This window comes from Copadichromis virginalis, linkage group LG5 (genome assembly GCF_057382275.1).
Source record: "Copadichromis virginalis isolate Kocher_CV1m ecotype Utaka linkage group LG5, C_Virginalis_male_GT1.1, whole genome shotgun sequence".
NCBI classification, from domain to species: Eukaryota; Metazoa; Chordata; class Actinopteri; order Cichliformes; family Cichlidae; genus Copadichromis; species Copadichromis virginalis.
The window spans coordinates 6179983-6188137 of NC_140622.1; positions in this window are offsets into that span (position 1 = coordinate 6179983).

The window sequence follows — 8155 nt, forward strand, 5'->3', positions numbered from 1 at the left end:
CATTCCTAACGTCACATCCGAGAGCTTTAAACAAAATGTTCCTAAAAGGAAGTTTGATTTGTTCATGAAATTCTATTTGTATTTATCTAGCATTAAAAAAAACATACACTGCAGTTTGTACATATTAGTTTAACAGCTGCATTCTGTTATGGGCATTTCAACAGGAGATATACTGTCTCAGAAACAGGGGTAACTTCAGTTTCTGTCCCAATATGTAAATTCTGTACGAATGTACTGAAGCTGCCAATATTTACCTTTTCAAGGGTCAACAAGATACATATATATTCTCAAGTAAAAGGTACATGTTTGTACAGATTTGTCTTGATTTCAATGTGTAATATTAGGTAACAGTCTGTGTTTGGACAAATTAAAAAAGTAATCAGGTAAATTCAGGAAATGTCACCCGAGGATTAAATTTTAATTGTTAAATTAAATTAAAACCATTTAATACAATTTGATGAATTTCATTCTTTGCTTTTGCCTTGCACCTCTGTTCCAGGATTTTGTACTGGTTAACATTGGTGACTCCCAGAGATTCCGGTTTTAAATCTTCCTGAATCATTCCCTGTGTCTGCTGGGTTTTAGCTGAGTGCTCTGTTTTCCTCCCGAAGGCTAATTGGTGATTCTTAATTGGCTGAAGTCCCATGTGGATTAAAAAAGCTTTGAGTGGTCAGTAAGTAGTGTAGTAATGTAGGAAAGAGCTCATGATTGTTGTGGTACAAACATACAATTTATAATCAAATTAAAAATGAAGTTTCCATCAGATCAATTGAGAGGAAATAAAAACAGGATTTGGAGCAGGGGACTTTTTCATGACCTTAAACAGGCCGTTCAGGCTTGAAGACCCTCCATTGAGGTTGAATGAAACACTTTTAAACAATTATAAAAATGAAGATTGGGACAAAATTCCTCCACAGTGATGTGAAGGACTCATATTGAGTTATCGCAAAGGCTTGACTGCAGATGTCGCTGGCAAGGTTGGCACAACCAGCTGTTAGGTTTAGGGGGCAATTACTTTTTCACACAGAGGGAGGTTTAAAGAACCTTTTCCCCTTAATAAATCAAATAAATAAAAACGTCTTTCAAAACATGTGTTTTGTATCCCCTCTTATCTTCATCTAATATTGACATTTGTTTGATGATTTGAAACGTGAGTGTCACAAATACTTTTTCACATCACTGCACTCTTAACTGCTCCACCGCCCCGCAAATTCTGCCATCAGCAACATCCAGCCATTCTCAGACTTCTTATCTTTTCTCTCCTCTCTCTGGCTAGCTTTATTCCTTTTTAGTTCATACTGCCACCAAGTCCTCACTCTCATGGTCTCCTTCATACAAATACAGAAGCTGTCATGAAAGCAGTTTACTTCCTCTTCTCCAGTAATCCAGGCGCTTTCTTCTTAGAATTAAGCAAGCTCTTGCTCTTTTGGATTTGCTTCCTGTTTGCTTTATGCTTGCTGATCATCATGCTGAGCCTCTTAACCTGCAGCTTCAGGGCTACATTTTCTTGTGCAACAAGAGCTTGTCTGAGCGTGTGCACATCCACACTGGGAGCTGCTTATTCAGTTGACCTGTCTGCCTTCTTCAGGGCCGTTGATGTGTACACAGAAACATGTCTGCACTATTCGGATATTTTTGCGATCAGCTTTTTATCGTGACATACATTGTCATTTGTTTCACTACAAGACATCGTCATAACAGGTCTGCCAAAGTTGTTAAGAGTGTACATCGGTGAATACCAAGAAAATAAATGCTTGCACATGCTATATAAAAGACATTGTTCATTGCAGATATTTTGGCATGTTGTAGCAGGAAAAGCTCAGGTATAGCTAATGACATTAAAATGATTGCATTCCATTTAGGTTAGCTGGTCCCAAGGTCCTGCAGCTGTGATTGGCTTTATGGTCTCTTGTTGCCATTTATACTGGTTAAGAGTGCATACTAAATGTTAGAAGCAATGAAAATACAACTTCATGCAATGCAAAATAACAAAGCTCTTTTTGCTCAGAATGGGTATCTCTCAAAAAGACAGATTTCTGCTACATCCTTAATGACAGCTCTGCACATTGCTGTTAAGTATTAAAAAAATGGAAGGTCTCTGACAGGATGTCACAAGATTGTCTGAATTTAGCCACAAATTCTATATCTGACTGTGATCTGAAGAATTGTGCATTTATGTAAGTGAAAACGTGAGAAAGGAGAAAGCAAGGTGTGACACAAAATGTGACACAAAGGGTCATTATGTGACAGGCTGGAACTGATACTGCGTTTAAGCAAGATAAAACTGCAATAGTTACTCAGGTTTTCAAGACCAAACTGATAAAAGTCTGATTATATATATAAAGAAATTCCCCACTTGCCCCTGCAGGTTGTCTATCCTTCAAACTCAGCTCGGGTCCTCTACCAGAGGCCTGGGAGCTTGAGGGTCCTGCGCAGTATCTTAGCTGTTCCCAGGACTGCGCTCTTCTGGACAGAGATCTCCGATGTTGTTCCCGGGATCTGCTGGAGCCACTCGCCTTGCTGGGGAGTGTCACTGCACCTAGTGCTCCGATTACCACTGGGACCACTTCACCCTCAAAATCTCGAACTCTTCTCTGAGCCCTTGGTGTTTCTCAAGCTTCGTTCCTTCTTTCCGATATTGCTGTCATTCACTATCACTACATCGATCACTACGGCCGTCTTCTTCTGTTTGTCTACCACCACTATGTCCGGTTGGTTAGCCACCACCATTTTGTCCGTCTGTATCTGGAAGTCCCACAGGATCTTAGCACGGTCATTCTCCACCACCCTTGGGGGCATCTCCCATTTTGACCTCGGGACTTCCAGGTTATACTCGGCACAGATGTTCCTGTACTCTATGCCGGCCACTTGGTTATGGCGTTCCATGTATGCCTTGCCTGCTAGCATCTTGCACCCTGCTGTTATGTGCTGGATTGTCTCTGGGGCATCTTTACACAGCCTGCACCTGGGGTCTTGCCTGGTGTGATAGACCCCAGCCTCTATGGATCTTGTGCTCAGAGCTTGTTCCTGTGCTGCCATGATTAGTGCCTCTGTGCTGTCTTTCAGTCCAGCTTTGTCCAGCCACTGGTAGGATTTCTGGATATCAGCCACCTCCTCTATCTGCCGGTGGTACATACCGTGCAGGGCCCTGTCCTTCCATGATGGTTCCTCGTCTCCCTCCTCTTTCTTGGGTTTCTGCTGCCTGAGGTATTCACTGAGCACTCGGTCAGTTGGGGCCATCTTCCCAATGTATTCTTGGATGTTCGTTGTCTCATCCTGGACTGTGGTGCTGACACTCACCAGTCCCCGGCCCCCTTCCTTCCGCTTAGCGTACAGCCTCAGGGTGCTGGACTTGGGGTGAAACCCTCCATGCATGGTCAAGAGCTTCCTGGTCTTCATGTCAGTGGCTTCTATCTCCTTTGGCCAGCCTATTACCCCAGCAGGGTACCTGATCACGGGCAGCGAGTAGGTGTTGATAGCCCGGATCTTGTTCTTACCATTCAGCTGACTCCTCAGGACTTGCCTGACCCTCTGCAGGTACTTGGTGGTTGCAGCTTTTCTAGCGGCCTCTTCATGGTTCCCATTCGCCTGCGGGATCCCCAGGTACTTGTAACTGTCCTCTATGTCTGCAATGTTGCCTTCTGGTAGTTCAATCCCCTCAGTTCTGACTACCTTCCCTCTCTTTGTTACCATCCGACTACACTTCTCCAGTCCGAACGACATTCCAATGTCATTGCTGTATAGCCTGGTAGTGTGGATCAGTGAATCGATGTCTCGTTCACTCTTGGCATACAGCTTGATGTCATCCATGTACAGGAGGTGGCTGACAACTGCTCCGTTTCGTAGTCGGTATCCGTAGCCAGTCTTGTTAATGATCTCACTGAGGGGGTTCAGGCCTATGCAGAACAGCAGTGGGGACAGAGCATCTCCTTGGTAGATCCCGCACTTGATGGTGACTTGTGCTATGGGCTTGAAGTTGGCCTCTAGTGTTGTACGCCACATCCCCATTGAGTTCCTGATGAAGGCTCTTAGTGTCCCATTGATCTTGTACAATTCTAGGCATTCCAGGATCCAGCTGTGGGGCATTGAGTCATAGGCCTTCTTGTAATCAATCCAGGCAGTGCACAGGTTGGTCAGTCTGGTCTTGCAGTCTCGGCTGACTGTTCTGTCTACCTGTAGCTGGTGTTTTGTGCCTCTGGTGTTCTTGCCTATCCCCTTCTGTGCCCCACTCATGTATTGACCCATGTGCCTGTTCATCTTAGTTGCTATGATGCCTGACAGGAGCTTCCACGTGGTGCTGAGGCAGGTTATTGGTCAGTAGTTGGAGGGGACCGATCCCTTCTGGGGGTCCTTGAGGATCAGGACTGTCCAGCCTTCGGTTAGCCATTCTGGGTGTCTCTCGTCAACTAGCAGCTGGTTCATTTTTGCTGCCAGGCACTCGTGGAGTGCCAAGAAACCCAAGAAACCCAAGAATGAAAACCAAAGAAAGAGGAGGAAGAGGAGGCACCATCATGGAAGGACTGGCCCCTGCACGGTATGTACCACCGACAGAGAGCGGAGGTGGCTGATATCCAGAAATCCTACCATTGGCTGGACAAAGCTGGACTGAAAGACAGCACAGAGGTACTAATCATGGTAGCACAGGAACAAGCTCTGAGCACAAGATCCACAGAGGCTGGGGTCGAGCACACCAGGTAAGACCCCAGGTGCAGGCTGTGTAAAGATGCCCCAGAGACAATCCAGCACATAACAGCAGGGTGCAAGATGCTAGCAGGCAAGGCATACATGGAACGCCATAACCAAGTGGCCGGCATAGTGTACAGAAACATGTGTCCCGAGGTCAAAATGGGAGATGCCCCCAAGGGTGGTGGAGAATGACCGAGCTAAGATCCTGTGGGACGTCCAGATACAGACGGACAAAATGGTGGTGGCTAACCAACCGGACATAGTGGTGGTAGACAAACAGAAGAAGAAGGCCATAGTGATTGATGTAGCAGTTCCCAAACACAGCAACATCAGAAAGAAGGAACATGAAAAGCTTGAGAAATACCAAGGGCTCAGAGAAGAGCTCGAGAAGACGTGGAGGGTGAAGGTAACAGAGGTCCCAGTGGTAATCGGAGCACTCGGTGCGGCGACTCCCAAACTAAGCAAGTGGCTCCAGCAGATCCCGAGAACAACATCGGAGATCTCTGTCCAGAAGAGCGCAGTCCTGGGAACAGCTAAGATACTGCACAGGACCCTCAAGCTCCCAGGCCTCTGGTAGAGGACCCGAGCTTGAAGGATAGGATTTTTTATATATATAAAGTTTTGTTGTTGTTGCTGTTGCTGACAAAAATATACACCATTTTAATGTAGGCCATTTTACTACTTTTGTATTTATTTTATTCTAGGAATGTCTGGGCTAGTGTGTATGACATGAAGTTGTTGGAATGCAGGAACACTGCACAGCCCAGTCCAGCTTTTTGGTGCTTGAGTCTGAACGAGGCCAAGCTGTGGGAGTGGAAATGAGCTACCCATCTCCACACAGAAATACTGCTCAAAGTGCTGCCTGTAATATTACGCACAATATTGGCTTACATCTGAGCCAAGTTTAACTGTCTGAGCCAGTGGGAGTGGAAATGAGGCCTGTTCCACAATGTCTGAAACAGATATCTGAAAGGGCACACAGCATATGTGTGGCTTTATAAAACAATTAGTATGCATGATTCTTTTACTTTGGAATTGGCAGAGTTTTTTGCATCTGTCATCTTTGTGGTAAACCTTATAACTGTATGAAATGTATATTACAACAAAGCAGAGAATTATTGATTAAATATGCAGAAATACTGCAACTGGATTCAAAACTGCACCCATAAGACTCAGAGGGAAACCTCAAATGCACGAGAGGCCACCCAGAAAAAAATGTTTCTCATAACAGCTCTAATCTGTACTGATAAGGCCAGAACCAAGATACATAAGAACACGCTCCTCTGCCAGCTTTCTTGTTTACACTGTAAATATTACAGGAATATGCAAGGCAGTTAGTCAAAATGTCCTCTTCTGAGTCTGCCACACCCTAACTAGGTCATTAGCTGTGGGCTCATCCTAGCCACAAGTAAAAATCCTCTTCCTTAAGCTTTCCAGAAATGTAGTCCAGGGATCAGTTGAAACAGCTCCTGTGAATTACCCTGTTCTTTACACTGACACACCGTTCAGTGTGTATTCAAACAGATCTGCTTCAGTACACCTTTATTTTTAATGACACCCATGGCTGTTAAGTGAACACTGCAGTGCATATATGTGCAGCTTGTACTGGCACACAAAATGTACTTTTCTACTCTAACTGAGTACTTATAGCAGCTTATACAACTTGCCTCATTCAGCAAAGACTTTTTTTCCTATGCTTTTTCTGCACAAGTTCTTTGTGTCTAACACTCATTCATTTGAGCAACTTGGTGTTAGTATCTCGCCCAAATATATTTGGCATGCAGACTGGAGCAGATAGGGATCGAACCAGCAACTTTCTAATTAGTAGGTGACCAGAAAATATACAAGTTGGATCATGGTACACACACACACACACACACACACACACACACACACACACACACACACACACACACACACACACACACGCTGTCCTGCATAATTACACTGCACTATTATATGTATTGTGTGTCATATATGTTGTATAACAGCTGGGAGACCAGTAAAAGATTAAAATATATGTGTTGAAGCAGCTAAAGCTAATACACACTGCACAGTTAAAATTTAGCCACCTTGCTAAAACAACTGTTAGTTCTCTTCATTGGTTAGTGTTATTCTAGTATAAAAGATCCAGGTCAGAAAAGTGAGACCGGGACGGGAATGCCTGTATGTAATGTAACTCTGCTTACCAAAAGACTTCTGGTTACATAGCGTCCTTATCTCCCTGCATCTGTGACCTCACTGTAGATCATTGGTTAAATGATCACCAAGCAATATTTGTTTGTGCAGACCTGCCATAACTGTGGGGGACTAGTCCAACCGGAATAGTATGGTGGGGGGAGTTCTGTTCTTCCGGTGCGGTCTGTGTGTTTTGTCGTGTGCTGGAGTACGCATTAAAGTTTTACAGCGGACTAACATCGAGAGTGATTATTGGCTCGTCGCATCACACGAAAGTGCTACACTCACTAAACACTTTGTTGATGGGTTTAGTTGCTACTTTTGTGTCCTATTCTATACAAATGTAGTGGAGCCATGTCGTCCATCTTTTATACATTCATTGCCTGATATGTTATATAGTAGGTAGATGGCTAGCCCAAGCTTGCTTACATTGTCATTAGTAAAATATTGTTTCTTTGTTCTTATGGGAAATTTATGTTGTACCTTTGCGTTCTTTGTGTCTTTTGTGTTTGTTTGTGTTGCTCACTGTTGATCAGAGATGGGCAGTAACGCGTTACTTGTAACGCGTTACTGTAATCTGATTACTTTTTTCAAGTAACGAGTAAAGTAAGGGATTACTATTGCAAAATCGGTAATTAGATTACCGTTACTTTCCCGTAGGAACGCTGCGTTACTGCGTTACTAAAACCGTGATTTTTTTGCGAGAATGTCTCATGACAGTGACGTAAGCAAGTGCGACGTTGGTGACAGCAGCTGTGTGCAGATCAACAATGGATAATATATCGAGTGCAGAGAGAGTATGAGCGTGCAGCGTTTAAAGTGTGGAAGTACTGACCTTACTTTGAGTTTGATTCCATAAAAAGTGACAAAAACATTAGCGTCCATCGTGCGTGGGAAGAAAACTTCTTTTTACAGCGAAAAAAACCCCTAAACTTCCGAGCAAGCACCGAGTAGCTACGACGTGATGGGAAACTCACAGAGACACTCGCGCGGATTCTTCAACTGACCGCAGCACACCTACACCAGGGTAACCCTCCGCCTACCCTGCTCCTGCTTTACAGGTGAAAATAGAGCAAAAGGACCGCTGAGTCTTTGACTTTATTTATTTTCTGCTGTGTTTTACTTGCATCTATTTGAAAGAGTGAGTGAAAACACAAAAAATATTTTATTTTATGTGCTGGAATGTGTAGAAAATAGGTTTAAATGTTAAACTAATTTATTCAAGTCAGAGAATGTTGCATATAATTAAATGTTTTGCTTGATGCATAAAGTTAAAAGATTAAAACTGATA